Here is a 16,202-nt window from a genome sequence, read left to right on the forward strand (position 1 = left end):
CTAAAATTCTACTCTTATTTCACAACTGCATTTTTACTTTTTAAAGGATTTGAATGACAAATACAAATTGTATATAAATGTAATTTTTGACATCTGCAGCAAAAAAAGCACAGAGATTTGTGAGACTAGTTTTTGTATGTGACTAAAGTTAAATTGGAAACATCGTAAGTTAAATATGCTCTACATGGTGGTCACATAAAGATATTTGTAGCTTATACACAAAAAGAGTGAAATGACAGAAGAAATGCCTTTTTTATCAATAACTATTTTAAATGTAAACTGATTAAATATTCTAAGCAAAAGTCATATGTTGATGGAACAGACTTTTTTCTCTTTGTGATTGTTATTATTATTTGTACATAGAGGTTACAATTCTATAAATCAGGTTATGAGTACAGTGTATCCTGGTCAATGTCACCCATTCCTTCATTCTCTTCTGTTTTCTCCCTCCTGTCCCTACTCCTATATTAAGTAATTCATTTTTTATGAAATGTACATTGAATTTAATGAGTGCATTTGATCACCCTTTCTCACTCCTTTCCTGTCACCCCTTTGTCCACTCCTCAAAAAGAACAGATTTTTAACAACACATTTCAATTATATGCAACAATACAAAGAGACTCTTACTTAAGTTGTAAAATTGCAAATGGGTTGAAAGTAAAAGGAAGGAAACAAGCTAGGTGCTAGGCTCCTGACAGTAACCCTAGCTACTCAGGAGGTTGAAATCTGGGGATGGTGGATTTGAAGCCAAAGGGCAGGAAAGTCTATGAGACCCTTTTCTCCAATTAGCCTTCAAAAAGCCAGAAGGGGCTCACATAGTAGAATGCTAGCCATCAGAAAACAAAGCTCAGGGACAGCAACCAGGTCCTGAGTTCAGGTCTGTTACACGCACACACAGACACACAAACACACACAGACACACACACGGAAGGAAATAGATATAAATGTAAACAAAGAGCTGGGGTGGCTATACCAGTATTTGACATAACTGAGTTCAAGTAAACAATATCAGATAATAGCAACGTACTATATATTAATAAGGTAATTTAACAAAAATATATGAAAATTATAATTATTCATGCATCAAAATGATTTATTTGAAATTATATAAAGAAATTCTTACAGCTAGGAGGTAAAAAGAATAGTTCATCAATAATAGTAGGGAAATTTAATGTACCATGTTCAATAGTTTATGGAAAAAACAAATAGAAGATCAATAAGGAAACAGAGGACATGAACTACATCATAAACCAACTAAACCTGACAGATGTGCAGCACACTATACAACCAAAACCACAATTTCTCATGTGGATCATTTTCCAGGATACACAATATATTAGGCCACAAAATAAGATTGCAATTTTTTAAAATTTTATGATGTTTTTAATACTTATTTATTTTTTTAAAATAAAGCTATCTTCTCTTTTTACAATGAAGTAAACATAGAACTTAACAGGAAGAAAATTAGGAAACTAACAAATATGTGGCAAATAAATTTCCCCTTTTTTTGGGGGTGGGGGGTCCGGTCGTGGGGCCTGAACTCTGGGCCTGGGTGCTGTCCCTCAGCATTTCTCCTCAAGGCTAGCACTCTACCACTTGAGCCACAGTGCCACTTCCGGTTTTTTTCTTTTTGCTTATGTGATGCTGAGGAATCGAACCCAGGGCCTCAGGCATGCAAGGCAAGCACTCTATCACTGAGCCACCTTCCCAGCCCCAAAATAAAATTTCCTTTTATAAATTAGAAAATACTTTGAGAAAACTTATTGAGTAGCACGTGTGTGTGTGTGTGTGTTTGATTTGTAACAAAACTTTAGAGACAGGTACAAATAGTAAATTCTCTTTTGCAACCTGGAACTCATTGTTGAATATGAAATTTTGGTGCATGTACGATGGAATATGATTCCTACAATTGTTGGCAGTGATGAGGGTTTGTTGACTCATGCAGTTTGGCTCTGATGTAAAAGCTAAAAAAAGTGAAAAGAAGAAAACAAAAATCAAAATGAAATTATAACATACAGAAACTTAAGAGCTATAACAAAACATGACAGAAATGTCCAGTCATAAACACATACATTTAAAAAGTCAAAACTCTCAAATGAATGTCTTACTTTGCATTTTAGGGAACTAGAGGAAGAAGAGCAAATTATATCTAAAACTAGCAAAGGGGAGGAAAATGAACAGATACACTGAAAATAGAAAACAATAGAAAAATTAATCAATGTTAGCTGTTTGAAAATCTCACAATGATCAAATCTTTAGGTAATGTGTTAGACTTTTCATCACTGTGAAAACAATTGACAGTAAAAAGATTTGTTTAAGTTCACTGATTTTGAGATTTCATTTAATAGTTGGCCAGTTCCATTGGTTTGGGCCATAATAAAGCAAAGCATCATGGTAGAGAGGGCATGGAAGAGCAATTTGAGTCACCATATGGTACCCAAGGAGCAGCAGAACAGAGAGGGAGAGAGAGGTGTACCAGTAACAAAGTACTACTCTCAAGCACATTCCCCTCAATCACTTACTTCCCCTAGTGAGGGTTCACCTCTTAAGGGTTCCAAAAGCTCCCCAAATAGTACTAGCAACTATAGAGCAAGACTTTATTAATAAGACATTTGTGGGGGATACTTCCTATCCAAACCATAACAGGTAGATTAAGAAATGAAGAAAAGTGGTTGGGGATTTAGCTCAGTGGAAAAGCTCAGTGGAAAAGCCTGGAAAGTGCAAGGCCCTGAGTTCAGTCGTCTGCTCTGGAAAAAAGTCTCTAATTATTAAACTTAGAAATTAAACTAGAGTTAATATTGGCATTACATAAAAAGAATACAAAAATGTTGTGAATATCAATGAACTGGATAGCACAGTGAAAATGATCAATATCATAAAAGCACACAACTCACAAAAGACTTCCACATTTAAAAAGAAATTAAAAATAAAAATTTGGTTATAAATGATTAGGAGGTTGAAACAGACATGAACCCTTCTTTCCTCCCCCAAAACCCAAATGCATTCACTAGTGTATTTTGTTATTTAAAATTTTTATTGATTATATATTAATTGTACAAAGGATTTCACCATGAAATTTCATATACACTGACAATGTACTTCAATACTGTTAACCTAACAATTGATACATGGATAAAGAAAATGCAGTATATATGCACAATAATGAAGTATCATTTAACCATCAATAAAAATGAAATTATTTCATGTGCAGGAAAAGGGATAGAACTAGAGACCATTATGTTAAGTGAAATAAGCTAGATTGAAAAAGACAAGTATAGCTTGTTCTCTTTCATATGTGGAATATTTGCTACTGTATTTTACCAATTATTTAACAAATAATTAATAATTCTTCTCATGTTTTCAAAAAGATTGAAATGGAAATACCTCTTCCAGACTCACTCAGAGGTCAGCATTACCCTTATACTGCAGTTAGATAAAGATAATAGAAGAAAAGAGAAATGTGTGCTGTTAATTATACTTTATGAATATTGAGAAACTCAATATACAAATTCTGAACTAAATACGAGTAATTTGAAGCACATGGAAAACATTGGATAGCGTAGTCAAATAGGATTAATTGCCATGATTCAGCTTGCTTCAACATGCAAAAACAATACAAAATACCCCAGCAACAGAGCAAAGCGGGGGGAAACATTGGATCACTTCAACTAATGCAGAAAACACATTTGACAAAATCAAATGCCTTTACATGACTTTCTATGAACTAGGAATGAAAGAAAATATTCATAGCCAAAATGTATACAATGGAAAAAATAAATGAACATTTTTCTCGTTTACCACTTTTTTTCAACATAGTACTGAAAGTTCTAGCCACAGCAATCAGGCAAGAAACAATGCTTGATAGGAAATGTACTCATTACCTTGCTCATGTAACTGTAACCCCTCTGTACAGTATTTTTACAATAAAAACCTATTTAAAAATAAAAATCATTAAAATGATGGAGAAACAACACTGTCTTTTGTGTAAATGATATGATAGAAAACCCTAAAGAGTTCAACAAAGGGCTGATAGAAGTGTAAATGAATTTAGGTAAGTTACAGGGTCCAACATCAACAAACAAAGCAAATATCATCTTAAATAGAAATTAAGAAAACAATACCATTTAAAATAATGCCCCAAATTAATTTTAATTTTATTGCCAAGGTGATGTACAGAGGGGTTACAGTTTCATAAGTAGTGAGTACATTTCTTGTTGAACTTGTTACTTCCTCCCTCATTTTTCTCCATATTTCCCTTCTTAAGGCTAAACTTTACCAAAGAAGTAAAAAAAATCTGTATACTGAAAATGACAAAATATTGATGAAACAACTGAAGATGTCATACACACAAATTAAAAGATATTCTGCACAATGTTCATAGCACCCAATGTAATTTACAGATTCCATGTATTCTTTATAAAATCTTCAAGTGATTTTTACACAAATAGAAAAAATCTAATTCTTGAATTAATATGGAAATAAAAAAGAGGCCATGGCTAGGCTCAGATTGGCTACTGTTTCCTTTCTCACCAGTTGTTTTATACTAGTATATTTTATAACTTATTTTAAAATACCAGAATCACTTGATTTTTTAAAATATTAAGACAATTTCAATTTCAAAACTTTCTAATTATTATTGCCTTTAAGTAGTTGTACAAAGTTTTCATTTAATAATTCAATTTATGACTACAACGAATCTTGATCAATGTCACCCTTTTCAACATTTTCACTTATCCCTCCCCTATGTACCCCTTCCCTTACTCTTCTTAATTTTGTAGGATAAACAAACTTGCCTAGGATATTTTATATTTTCCTTCCATGAAAAAATGATAGAGAAGCTAAATATATGTTACTTACATAATGGCTGAATTTGAAGTGGATATGAGTGGATCAAATGACACTTATTTGGCCTTTCTTGGCTTGAAACAATTTCAAGTAAAAATACTGATTTACTAATTTAGGGGAAATATAATTTATAGATGCATATATATGAATTCTCTCTATATATAATAATAAACAATATATATAGTAAAGATATACTTATGTGTATATATATATATATATATATATAGTAAAGATACTGTACAAAGGAGTTACAATTATATGAGCAAGGTAATGAGTCCATTTCCTACTGAGCATTGTTACCCTCTCCTTTTTTTCTTTTACCATCCTTTTTTTTCCCCACCCCCAACTCCTCCCCCCCCCCCACAAAAATTGCAAAGTTAATTTTCAACATACTGTCTTGTACATCTTATTGTTACATTGGGTCATCCTATATCCTTATTTCAGCATTTTATTATTTCCCTTCCCATCCCCAAATTAGAAAAAAGTATATACAAGAGGCAGGAGACTGGAATCAAATACAGTGACAACAAGGGTTATACCATGGGGGAAGAACATACAAAGAAACAAAAAAAATCGCATACTATATTATAAGTACATTAAAAAGAACAGCAAGAAAGATAAAATCTCTTGTGTCCCTATCTTGGGGTTCATTTCACTTAGCATCAGGTTATATGGTCATATGTACATAGCTGTTGACCACTTCTGCTGGTCCTAGACATATGCTAGTTATAGCAGATAAGGGAAACCATGGGATCTATGTTTCTTTAAGTCTGGCTTACTTCACTTAATATAATTTTTTTCCAATCTTTCCAATTTCTAACAAAGGGGGTAGTGTATTCTTTCTGATGGAGGCATAAAATTCCATTATATATATATATATATATATATATATCACATTTTTTTGATCCATTCATCTACTGAGTGGCATCTGGGTTGGTTCCATATCTTAGCTATGGTGAATAATGCTGCCATAAACATGCTTGTGCTGGTAGCTTTGGTATGACCTTGTTTATGATAATTTAGGCAAATTCCCAAAAGTAGGATTGCTGTGTCATAGGGGAGCTCTATGTGGAGTCTTTTGAAGAACCTCCATACTGCCTTCCAAAGTGGTTGAACAAGTTTACACTCCCACCAACAATGCAGTAGGGCTCCCTTTTGGCCACATCCCCTCCAGCATCTCTTGTTATTAGATTTCTTGATTCTAACCATTCTAACTGGGGTGAGGTGGTATCTCAATGTTGTTTTGATTTGCATTTCTTTTATAGCTAGAGAAGTTGAGCATTTCTTCATGATCTATTGGCCATCCTTCTTTCCTCTTCAGACAAGTCTTTAGCCCACTTAATACTCAGGTGGTTGTTTCTTTGAGGATTTGTTGTTGGAGGATTTAATTTTTTGACTCCAAGTTTATTTTAGATATGAGATCCTTGTCCATTGTATGGCTAGTGAAGATCTTCTCCCAATCCATGGGATTCCTATTGATCTTGGTAGCTATGTCCTTTGCCATGCAGAAGCTCTGCAGTTTCATTCAATCCCATCCCATTTGTCCAACCTTTCTTTGAGTTGTTGTGTTTCTGGGTCTTTATTAAGGAAATTTAGGCCTGTGCCAAGGAGTCCTAGAATTTCTCCTACTCCTTCCTGTAATGTTTTCAGGATGTCTGCTTTGACGCCGATGTCTTCGATCCATTTGGAGTTGATTCTGGCGCAGGGTGACAGATAAGGATCTATTTTTAGCTTTCTACAGGTGATTAGCCAATTTTGCCAGCACCATTTACTGAAGAGGCTGTCTTTCTTCTATTCTATTTTTTTAGTTCCCTTATCAAAGATTAGATGGTCTTTGGGTTCATTTCTGGGTCTTCATTTCTATTCCATTGGTACTCAGGTCTGTTCTTGTGCAAGTACCAAGCTGTTTTGATTACTGTGACTTTGTAGTAGAGTTTGAAGTTTGGTATGATATTCCTCCAGGATTGTTGTTTCTGCTAAGGATTATTTTTGCTATTTGGCGTCTTTTATTGTTCCATGTGAATTTTTGGGTTGCTTCTTCTATTTCTTTGAAGAATGAGTTTGGGATATTGAAGGTATTGTGTTGAATTTGTAGATAACCTTTGGCAGTAATGCCATTTTCACGATGTTAATCCTCCCAATGCAGGAGCATGGGAGGTTTTTCCACTTCCTTAGTTCTGCTTTAATTTCCTTTTTCATGTTTTTAAACTTTTCATCATAGAAGTCCTTCAATTCTTTATTTAATTTCTGGGTATTTTATTTTTGTGGTGCTATTAAAAAGGAGTTTCTCTCCTGATTTCATCTTCACGGTTCTCATTATTGATATAGGGAAAAGCCATTGATTTTACAGGGTTAATTTTGTACCCTGCAACTTCGCCAAAGTTTCCGATCAGCTCAAGGAATTTGAGTCCATGGGTTTCTTTAAATACAAGATCATGTCATCTACAAAGAGGGATAGTTTTACTTCATCTTTCCCTATTTGAATCCCCTTTATGTTTGCATCTTGTCTTACTGCTCTTGGTAGGCATTCTAATACTAAATTGAAGAGAAGCGGCGAGAGTGGACATCCTTGTCTCGTTCCTGAATTAAGTGGAAATGGCTTTAGCTTTTCGCCATTAAGTATAATGCTAGCTGTAGGTTTGTCATACACAGCCTTTAATATATTGAGGAATGTTCCATGGATTCCTAGTCTTTCCATAGCTTTCATCACGAAGGGGTGCTGGATCTTGTCAAATGATTTTTGTGCATCTGTTGAAATAATCATGTGATTCTTATCCTTGCCCTTGTTGATGTGATGAATTATATTAATTGATTTGCATATATTGAACCATATTTGCATCCCTGAAATGAATCTTGTTTGATCATGGTGTATGATTTTTTGGATGAATTGAAATCAATTAACCTAAATTTTGTGAAATTTTGCATCGATTTTCATCAAAGAAATGGGTCTATAGTTCTCTTTCTTTGATGAGTCCCTATCTGGTTTTGGGATGAGAGTTATGATGGATTCCTAGAAGTTTGGTAGTGAACTTTCACTTTCAATTTCATTGAATAGTTGGAGGAGTTTGGTGTGAGTTCTGCATTGAAGGCCTTGTAGAATTCAACTGTAAATCCATATGGTCCTGAGTTTTTCTTGGTTGGGAGGTCTCTTATTGCTGTTTCTATTTTGATGCTCAATGTGCATCTGTTAAGTTGGTTTGAATCATTTTGGTTTAGTTTATGTATGTCAATATTTGCTAGAAATTCATCCATTTCTTCCATATTCTCAAGCTTATTAGCTTAAAGGTTTGAGAAGTATTCCCTTATAATATAGTTCTGAATGTTGGTTTTTTTAAGTGGTGATTTTACCATTGTCATCTCTGAGTTTGTTTATTTAGGTGAAAATCACTTAATATTAATAATCCTACAAAATTAAAAATCATACATATATATTATTATACAAATAGAATGATTTTGTAAAAATGTGAGTAATTTTAAAAAGCTCTCAGAATTGAAATTTGGAAATGAACAGAAGCAAACTTATACTCTGCTTTTTCACAGATATTCAAATAAATATTTTACTTCTTAAAAGTTAAAGAAAACAATATCTTGGGATGTGTCTCTATTGACAAGTTTCACAGATTCTTCCCAATACATTATCACGGAGCTTAGATTCCATTAAAATTTAAATTTAGTATAGGAAGACTATTGATTCAACAACATTAATTGAGCCTTCACATTGCACTAGACACAGTGTTGGCACTAATAATGTAGTCATCTATATTTTATAACCCCTGCCAATATATTGGATTACATGTTAACATAGGAGTAAGTTCCACATTATGCTGAAAAGGAGATATAGCCCCAAATCTAGCATAGGATAAAAAGAGGTGAGTCAAGAAAACTCCACAAGGCAGGGCACCAGTGGCTCACGCCTGTAATCCTAGCTATTCAGGAGGCTGAAATCTGAGGATCATGGTTTAAGGCCAGCCTGGGCAGAAAAAGCCATGAGAATCTTTTTTTTTAATTTTTATTTATTTTTTATTGTGAAAATACTGTACAGAGGGGTTACAATTACATGGGCAAGATAATGAGTACATTTCTTAGCAAGCATTGTAGCCTCCTCCTTTGTTTCCCCTTCCCATCCCTTCCCAGCCTCCCCCCGCCCCCCACCTCCCCCTCCCACCAAAGTTGTAAAGTTTGTTTTCAACATGACAACTTGTACATCCCGTTGTTGCAATGGGTCCACCTGTATCCTTATTTAAATGACTTGTTTTTCCCCTTCCCCTCCAAAAATTATACCGACATCAAATACAGTGAAAGCAGGGGTTATACTGTGGGGGAGGGACATACAAAGCAACAAAGAAATAATCTTATAAATGCGTAGGAAACAAATGCATGAAAGAAAAAACATTTGAATACATATCTTAGGGTTCATTTTCCTAACATCACCTTATCTGACCTTTTCTGCTTGACTCATACCTGCAATAAACCAGCAGAAAACCATAAGTGGCGCTGTAGCTCAAGTAGTAGAGCACTAGCCTTGAGCTGAAGAGCTGAGGGAAAGCATCCAGGCCCAGAGTTCAAGCCCCATGATCGCCAAAAAAAGAAAAAAGAAAAGTCCAAAAATCCCAACATCTCAATTTCCAAACATCACGGCCTCTCTCCTCGTGTACCTGAGTTAGTGTGGATGAAAAAGAGCATAAAGTAGGAACAGGTTGGCTTCACTGATTTGTGACCAATGTAGTCACAAAGGGCTATGCACTCAAAACAGCTCTTCACTTTAGTTTAAATGCTCTGTTGTCATTGTCTTCAAATTGATCATAATTTAACTTTGAACACAGCAATTAAGTACTAAGCCAGCCACGAAGTCCCATTCCTTGCTCTCTTCCTGCCTCTGAGACGGATCCTTGGCCTTTATACACCTACTTTTTATCTCCCAAGAACCTACTTGGACTCTTCCTCTTACCTTCAACTATTATCATTCTGTCTATAATAGTGGTCTAGAAGTGAGGTGGAATAGGTGGTGTTTGGATTTACATGGACCCTGGCACTGTAGCATTAGATATGGTGGTACCATCTTCACCTTGAATTACCAGTACCATGACACCTATAGTGGAAGACTTGTCAGAGAGTACAAATGATTTGGACCAAAGCTCATTGCCTATACCTGAGGTAGGTACACCATATGTCCCTGCTGGGGTTTGTAACCTTCTTAGAAAGTTCCTGTCTATTATAAGTTGAAGCAGTGAATCTGTGGAAAAAAGAAAGCACTTGGCTAGGTCTTATAGCATGTGTAGCATGCTGATTTTCTAGGAAAAGCCACTGACAAGAAATTTGAGCTAGTGTGTGTCCCAGGCATCAAAGGTTTGCACTCTGCCCTCTTCCTACAGGTGGTTCCACTTCCATGAGAGTATGCTTTGCATGACTTTTCTGTGTTTAGGGGACTCTTTCTATTCTTCTGAAGTCTATATTTGCTTATCTCTTTTAGTCATCTCAATGCATGCTAAAATACATATTTTTTTCTTTTTTATGTATTTTTATTGTAAAAATTCTGTACAGAGGGGTTACAGTTACCTGAGTAAGGTAATGAGTCCATTTCCTATCTAGCCTTGTTACCTCCTCCTTTGTTTTTCCCCTACCATCCCTTTCCTCACCACCTTCCCAACTCCTCCCTCCCCCACCCAAAATTGTAAAGTTCATTTTCAACATAGCGTCTTGTACATCTTATTGTTACAATGGGTCAACTTGTATCCTTATTTCAGAATTTTGATATTTCCCTTCCCATCCCCAAGTTCTAAAGCTGTATGTACAAGATGCAGGGCATTGGATCAAATACAGAGAAAACAGGGGTTATACCATGGGGGAAGAACATACAAAAGAAACAAAAAAAATCACATAGTATATTATAAGTACATTAAAAACAATAACTAGAAAGAAAAAACCACTTATGTCCCAATCTTGGAGTTAATTTCGCTTAACATCATCTTATATGGTCACATATACATAGCTTTTGACCTTTTCTGCTTGTCCTAGACTAGTTTTAGCAGTTAAGGGAAACCAGGGGACCTATGTTTCTTTGGGCCTGGCTTACTTCACTTAACATAATTTTTCCAAGTCTTTCCATTTCCTAACAAATGGGGCGGTGTCATTCTTTCCATTTCCTAACAAATGGGGCGGTGTCATTCTTTCTAATGGAGGCATAGAATTCCATTTTATATATATATATATATTATATATATATATAATTTTCTTGATCCATTCATCTACTAAGGAACATCTGTATTGGTTCCATATCTTAGCTATGGTAAATAATGCTGCAATAAATATAGTTGTGCTGTACTAAAGTTAGTATAGCCTTGTTTGTGATCTAAAATACATATTTTTGTGGTTACGTGTGAGTAAATGTTTCTGATGTTTCCAATTTAGACTAGTATTACACAATAAAGATGAAAGGCCAAAATTAGGCTCCAATTTATGCTTATAGCTGATAGTTTTAGAATATTCAATACAAAATCATAAAATATCATACCAAGCTGAAGGACTGATCATGAAAGAAAAGAAAATGACATATTTTATTGTATTTAACACTAGTTTTCCTACTATTTGAACAAGAGATGCTGAATTTTTATTAAAGGAAATTATGCAATTATGATGTCAATTATGGATAGAAGTGATAATATGTGACTTCCTAGATTAGATTTAAAAAGATATGCTGCAATTTGTTTGCTTGTTCTCTCACATTTTAAATGCAATGGAGAAAACAAGCTACTCTGTCATGAAGATAAATTTTGTTTTGTTTTGTTTTTTTTTGGGTCTGGTCGTGGGGTCTGAACTCTGAGCCTGGGCGCTGTCCCTCAGCTCTTCAGCTCAAGGCTAGCGCTCTACCACTTGGGCCCCAGCGCCACTTCCGGCTTTTTTCTTTTTGCTTATGTGGTGCTGGGAATCGAACCCAGGGCCTCAGGCATGCAAGGCAAGCACTCTACCACTGAGCCACCTTCCCAGCTCCATGAAGATAAATTTTTGTGTGGATTTTCATTGTTATAATAACAATAAATCACCTTTATAAGTGATGTACTTCTGTATAGTTACAGTTGTATTAGATGAGTACATTTCTTTTTGGAAAATGTCACCTCTTCCCTTGCTCTCTCCTAGTTTTTCCTTTTCACTTCCAACCATATGTTGTATACAGTAGTTCATTTTCAACATAGTGGAAGACCCATTAAAAATATTGTAAAGGTGATGTACAGAGGTCTTACAGTTACATGTCAGGTAATGAGTACATTTGTTTTTGAACATGTCAATTCTTCTTTCAGTTTCTCTCAGTTTTTTCCTTACCAACCCTTCCCTCACAAGTTGTATAGTTCACTGTTGACATAGTGTCTAGTGAATGAAGATCTAATTTTTATGTGACTGTTCTTTGTTTGGTAGAATTCAAAAAGTAAGATCAGTACATTGTATAAATATTGAAAAAAATCTGAAAGATGGAAGTATAGACATAGAAATCACAAAGGCACAAATTTAAGCTAGAAGTGACCGTCAAATTGGAAAGTTCCTAGAAAGTCACCAAAACCTTGAGAAGTGCACTGTATTATCCATAGAACATAAAATGGTGATTCAGTCCATCCAATCTAGCTCTCAAGGGCAATATTTAAAACCAAATCCATCCTGCTTGACTTCCTAACTATTAACATATCTGTTGATGTTTGTACTCTGGCATCACGGGGCTTGTTTTGTTGTTTTGTCAGTAAGGATCTCAAAAGCTGAATTATAGGTATATACCTGTGAGGTTTTTTGCTTTGTTGTTTTGGACAAAGCTGAGCAGAGCACAGTGTGAAATTAGAATAGTAATTAATGTTTTTCCCCATGGCATTCTTTTGTAATAAACTATGGAAGTACCCATCCACGCAGCTTTCCAAGCATTTATTGAGCATCTACTACATGCTAGATAGAGTTGGTATGTTTATAACACATTTGGCTATAGCTTTATATTTTCTTGTGATGATGAAAGTAATGTCTATCTCTTCTATGATGAATGATTCAACTGAGCTACAACTTACCTGTCTTTAACCTGATAAACTAGTGGAACGTGATGATTTCTACTAAGCTTATCTAGATGGATTATCCAAAGGTAATCCTCAGACATAGTCCAACAACTCATTTTAGCTATACTAAAATCCAATTCATTTTAGTTCTACTAATTTAGAAAGTGTTTTATCTGTTTAAAGAAAATATAGATGTAAACATAATACATTTGGAAGAATCACTAGTCATTTTAGATGGTAGAACTACAATATTCCACATATATCTCAGAGGATCAGAGGCATAGTGCAATTCTAAAATATGAAATGATATATTTATTTGAATTTACATGAGTTCATGAAGTCATACAAAGTGTGGAAAATGTGACTGAAGCAGCAAGTATGATGTGAAACACTGGTGGCTCATGGCTGTAATCCTTGACACTCAGGAGGCTGAAATCTGAGTACTGAGGTTTGAAGCCAGACCAGGCAGGAAAATACATGAGATTCTTATCTCCAATTAACTACCAAAAAGCTGGCAGTGGAGATGTGGCTTAAGTTGTAGAGTACTACTCTTGGGCAAAAAAGCTAAGCAAGAGCTCAAGACCCCAAGTTCAAGCCCTAGAACCAGGACACAAGAAAGCACGTTATAATAAGAGGAAATCTTTCATGTTTGTCTGCTTGGGCTGGTTTTGAACTGCACTCTTCATATCTCAGCCTTTGGAGTAGGTAAGATTATAGGCATGAATTGCTAATGCCTGGCATATTACAGCATACCTAATGTGTCTTGTAGACTGTTCAATATCAACATATGTGAAACTACTTCCTTCCTTTTCATAGCCACATGGTATTTTATTGTTATGAAAATAATATCATTTGTTTGGCTTGCAGTAGGGAACCCTGGAGGGTTTAGAATATGGTTGGTATGACATGATCAGGCTTGTGCTTTGAGAAGTTTACTTTAGCTGGCAGCGTTGTAGCATTGAGAGACTGGCACAGAGAAACCAATTAAGAGGATCAATGAGAGAATATATGTGAAAGCACTTTGCAGCTATAATGCACTAAGTAAATCTGAGTTATTATGGTTATAATTCATGTCAGACTTAATGAGGGGCTTGAGCTCAGGATTTGTGACTCCAAATCTAGGCCTTTCTTTCCACATCATGTTCTTTGGGCAACTCCACCCAGCTTTGCCATTTGTACTTGTGGTAATGCTGACAATTAAGACTCATAGTGCTTTGGCATTTTCTGAGGTTTTGGTATTCAAAAATTTTGACTCCTCCCAACAGCTCAATGAGGTAAATTCACCCACGATTTATAGCAGGTGTAGTGACAGTTGAGGTTGATATGCAAAAATAAAGTTCATTAAGAGAGAAAATCAGCAACTTGGGAAATGGGAACCATTCTAGGATAAGCAGGAGGACATGAAAAATCTTGAAGGCTGAAGAATTAGAAAGGGAATAATCTGAGTTAGGAATGAGGCAAAGCAAAGTTATGTTACAGAATCATGGCCATGGAGTCCATTATTCTGTCTAGAGCACATTATAGTTATAAAATGCTTTTCATTTAAACCAGAACTTCCCTAAGAACATAGTTTTTGTTCACTGCAATAAGAAGAGGAATTAGGGGAAAGAGAAGAGGGTACTCAGTACTTATTATACCTCTGACATGTTCTAAGGGTACAAGTACTTTATGAGCATCAACTATGAACCATCCCTAGAGGTACTTACTTTCTGTTTGCAGATAAGATTGAAATCAGTGTGGTCCAGTGACCTGCATAAAGTGACACAGTTGATAAGGGGTAGAACTGGGAGTCTGACTCTTGGTTTTCTGATTCTACAAACTCATGGTCTTTCCATTGTACCATAGTATTACTACCTGATGCATCGAAAAGACAACCATCCACATTGCTTATACAGCTCCAAATATAGCACATTGGCTGAATAAGACTTTGAGTTTTCCTATTTGGGAAGGGCTACCGTATTTTATAGCCTTCGTTAGTCAAGCATCTGGACTGAAGGGGAACTGCAGGTCTAGTTCTGGGCTGAGAAACTCCAAGGAAATTCTATTGGACAACTTGAGGATTGAGGCTGTGACTTTTTTACTTAGATCTTTTCAAAGTGACCATTTGCAGGCTGGATAATAAGAAATGCTTGAATAAGCCGTTTAAAGGTGTAAAATAGACAGGTTTATCTATAGGACAGAGAAGTGAGATTTTAAATTTTCATTCAAGATATCCCATTTCCATTCATATTGTAATGAGGCAATCTTTCTTTTCATTATTTTTTGTTGATTGTGAGGCTTGAACTTTGGGCCTGGATGCTGTCCCTGAGCTCTTCAGCTCAAGGCGAGTGCTCTACCACTTGAGCCACCACGCCACTTCCCAATCTTTCTCTATATTGTCTCCATTCACATTATCTCCACACTTATTTTATGAAAACCAATAAAATGTCTAGACACCAAGTGTATTGCAACTTGTACTACACCAGTTGTTGAAAAACTGTACAGCTCATTTACTACTCTGGATGCATAGGGTTAGAGGCATAGAAAACCCAGCCAGTTAGAATCAAGCTTCCAGACCAAACAAAAGCAACTTGGAGATGTTCTGAGCACAAAAATTGCTCTAAACTCATACCATACCACAGCTATTTCCCTTGCATAAAGGGAAGTCAATTCACTTAAGAATGAATTTGGTGCTTGAGTACAATGTCCTTAACAAGAGACATTCATGTGGTGCCAAGTTTCTTCCTCAGAGGACCATGTGAAACAAGAATAGGATGTTTAGGTGCTCCTTAGGTAGATGGCAGTTAGATATTGTATGTCTGTTACATCCAAGTAGATCATGAGCTAGGGACATAATAGCCATCAGAAGCCTGCCTGAGGCTCCAAAATAAATCTTCATTGACTGAGTCACATGGCAGGCACTGTGTGAGTCACTTGGGGGAATTTGGGAGGAAAAAGATACTATACCTTAGGAAGCTCACATCAGGAAATGCATATTTGAGAGTCTAATTATGTCTGAGTCCAGAAAGAAAGTGGTTAGGGAGACCTTCAAGGCTTCCTGGGGAGGTGGTTCTTGAACTATATATTGAAGTAAAATGTAATGTGTATCAATTTGGAGAAATAACCATAAAGAATGGTAGGAGTGGAGGTGGTCAGGTAAGAGGATATGATTCACTCTGACTGATAGTGATGTGGCCTAGGCAGCCTAAGTTTGGGAAATTAAGGAATCGTTTTCCAGAAGGTGAATTGTGTTTTAGAAGTCTCCTTTGGTGAGAGAGAACCTTTAGCCATAAAGTTGGAACCAAAGAGAGAACAAGGAGAACTCCATTGTTCAGACTAAATGAACACAAGATT

General features: G+C 35.6%; 1 non-coding gene across 1 annotated transcript; it reads left to right on the forward strand.

Moving 5' to 3' along the window:
• The first annotated feature begins 1,775 nt into the window (after positions 1-1,775).
• On the forward strand, positions 1,776-1,899 carry LOC122120697. Its single transcript, XR_006149773.1, has one exon. It is a non-coding gene; the product is annotated as a small nucleolar RNA SNORA40 (small nucleolar RNA).
• The last annotated feature ends 14,303 nt before the right edge of the window (positions 1,900-16,202 follow it).

This window comes from Dipodomys spectabilis, unplaced genomic scaffold (assembly GCF_019054845.1).
Source record: "Dipodomys spectabilis isolate Male_0828 unplaced genomic scaffold, ASM1905484v1 ptg000176l, whole genome shotgun sequence".
Lineage (NCBI taxonomy): Eukaryota > Metazoa > Chordata > Mammalia > Rodentia > Heteromyidae > Dipodomys > Dipodomys spectabilis.